The sequence below is a fragment of the Mesoplodon densirostris genome, unplaced genomic scaffold (assembly GCF_025265405.1).
Source record: "Mesoplodon densirostris isolate mMesDen1 unplaced genomic scaffold, mMesDen1 primary haplotype scaffold_37, whole genome shotgun sequence".
NCBI lineage: Eukaryota > Metazoa > Chordata > Mammalia > Artiodactyla > Ziphiidae > Mesoplodon > Mesoplodon densirostris.
Window position 1 is genome coordinate 10,598,339 of NW_026778196.1, and position 3,408 is coordinate 10,601,746.

Below are 3,408 nucleotides of genomic sequence, written 5' to 3' on the forward strand. Positions count from 1 at the left end.
AGCTACAGAGCCAAGGCCACTTCCAGTCTAGGGAATATACCTTGGGAAAACTGAAAATCATTAAGAAAGAGCCACCTCCAAATTTAGGGCTGCACAGACTACAAGAACCTCAACTTGGGTACACCTTAAATATCCCAGAAAATATAAAAATGGTTCAAAACATTGTGGTACTTACGTACGATGGAATATCCCTCAGCCATGAAATCAATGTCATAAGACCAGTAGCAGCAAAGTGAGTGGATTCAGGTACGATGATTCTAAGGGAAATAAGTCACACAGAAAAATAAACTTATCATAAGATATCACTTATGAAGAACCTGTAAACATGGCTACACGTGAACTGAGTTAGGAAAGAGAACAGAGTCTCACATTTAGAAAACACTCTTATGCCTGCATAAAGGGGATGGAGAGGTGGGGTGATGCATAAAACCAGAGTTTGATATAAGCACAGGGACCGTTCCAAAAACCAACTTTGGAATAGACAAGACCTACACCTTCCTCAGTGAAAGAGACTCAAAACCCCATATTTCCCACAGAGGAATATATCTGACTAGTAAGAATCTTAAAACCTATGTATTGATATGTCTCCATAAGGGAATCAAGTGTGTCTAGAGTGGCATAAACATGGCAGCGAGAATCAGCTCAAACCCACTCTAAAAAGGAATTTCAAAAGCAAAACCAAAAAACAGGGAAATTCTTTACAATTCCTTCAGGGTGTCTGAGGAAACCTGGAAAGACCCTATCTACAATGACAGCTGGATGTGGCATAAGGCTGGACACTTGGGACTGAGAGGATTGGTGAGATTGGGTGAGCAAATGCAGACCCTTTCAAGCAATAATGCATGGCCCCCATTCCATGGGTCCCAACTCTCCAGGTTGAAGGGAATATTACTACAGCTATAACATGTACAGGAAACCTAGAGAATGTACACACTGTGAATATGAAAGGTTTCTAAAACTCAACGAATAGTCCCTCTCCTGGTGCTCCAGTTTGACTTTCCAACTGCCTTACTATCAATCTCCCAACTTGGAGAGACAGGCCCTTTAACCTCCTGGTTTGCACAGGTTCCCAATTTGGCAGAGGATGGAAGGGACGAGGGAGAACCCATGAGAGAGTAGCTGTTAGGCATTTGGACGGGCACATGTCACTCTAATTTCCCGGCAGGAAGAAGAATTAACCAAAGTCTCAGCCACCCACCGGGAACCAGTATAGGACATGATCCAAAATTTTGGACTGGCGTTCAGCTCACAAAGAGCGAGTTGAGAAATGGAGCTCAGGGGCACAGCAATGCACAAACTGGCAGAGTGATAAAGGACAACTATCGTCCAAAAATCTGTTGAGGGAAGTCAACGAGGCGGACTTGAAAGCGAGGTAAAATAGCAGGAAACAGATTTCAAGAGGTACCTTGGAATCGCTTGTAAAGCCCAGGAAGAGGGGCACAACATGGACAATGATGCACTTGGCCAAAAAGGGCGTATGCGTTTTCTCCTGAATATATTCAGGAGAAAACGCATACGCCCTTTTTGGCCAAGCAAGCAAGCGGGCAATGCAAATCTGCACTACAAAGAAGTATCACTTCCCACCGGTCAAAAGGGACATCCACAAAATGTGTAAAAACCAGAAAGGCAAGACAGGCCCTGGAGAACAGGGAGCCTTGTTATGCTGATGGGCGGGATGTAAATTGCCAACAGCCTCACTGGAGGAGTGCATTGTGTTCCCTAAAACAAGTACACAACAGAGCTACAGAGCCAAGGCCACTTCCAGTCTAGTGAATATACCTTGGGAAAAATGAAAATCAATAAGAAACAATCACCTCCAAATTTAGGGCTGCACTGACTACAAGAACCTCAACTTGGGTACACCTTAAATATCACAGGAAATATAAAAATGGTTCAAAACATTGTGGTACTTACGTACGTTGTAATATTCCTCAGCCATGAAATCAATGTCATAAGACCAGTAGCAGCAAAGTGAGTGGATTCAGGTACGATGATTCTAAGTGAAATAAGTCTCACAGAAAAAGAAACTTATCATAAGATATCACTTATGAAGATCCTGTAAACATGGCTACACGTGAACTGAGTTAGGAAAGAGAACAGAGTCTCACATTTAGAAAACACTCTTATGCCTGCATAAAGCGGAAGGAGAGGTGGGGTGATGCATAAAACCTGAGTTTGATATAAGCACAGGGACCGTTCCAAAAACCAACTTTGGAATAGACAAGACCTACACCTTCCTCAGTGAAAGAGACTCAAAACCCCATATTTCCCGCAGAGGAATATATCTGACTAGTAAGAATCTTCAAACTTATGTATTGATATGACTCCATAAGGGAAACAATTGTGTCTAGAGTGGCATAAACATGGCAACGAGAATCAGCTCAAACCCACTATAAAAAGGAATTTCAAAAGCAAAACCAAAAAACAGGGAAATTCTTTACAATTCCTTCAGGGTGTCTGAGGAAACCTGGAAAGACCCTATCTACAATGACAGCTGGATGTGGCATAAGGCTGGACACTTGGGACTGAGAGGATTGGTGAGATTGGGTGAGCAAATGCAGACCCTTTCAAGCAATAATGCATGGCCCCCATTCCATGGGTCCCAACTCTCCAGGTTGAAGGGAATATTACTACAGCTATAACATGTACAGGAAACCTAGTGAATGTACACACTGTGAATACGAAAGGTTTCTAAAACTCAACGAATAGTCCCTCTCCTGGTGCTCCAGTTTGACTTTCCAACTGCCTTACTATCAATATCCCAACTTGGAGAGACAGGCCCTTTAACCTCCTGGTTTGCACAAGTTCCCAATTTGGCAGAGGATGGAAGGGACGAGGGAGAACCCATGAGAGAGTAGCTGTTAGGCATTTGGACGGGCACATGTCACTCTAATTTCCCGGCAGGAAGAAGAATTAACCAAAGTCTCAGCCACCCACCGGGAACCAGTATAGGACATGATCCAAAATTTTGGACTTGCGTTCAGCTCACAAAAAACGAGTTGAGAAATGGAGCTCAGGGGCACAGCAATGCACAAACTGGCAGAGTGATAAAGGACAACTATCGTCCAAAAATCTGTTGAGGGACGTCAACGAGGCGGACTTGAAAGCGAGGCAAAATAGCAGGAAACAGATTTTAAGAGGTACCTTGGAATCGCATGTAAAGAACAGGAAGAGGGGCACAACTTGGACAATGGTGCACTTGGCCAAAAAGGGCGTATGCGTTTTCTCCTGAATATATTCAGGAGAAAACGCATACGCCCTTTTTGGCCAAGCAAGCAAATGGGCAATGCAAATCTGCAATACAATGAAGTATCATTTCCCACCGGTCAAAAGGGACATCCACAAAATGTGTAAAAACCAGAAAGGCAAGACAGGCCCTGGAGAACTGGGAGCCTTGTTATGCTGATG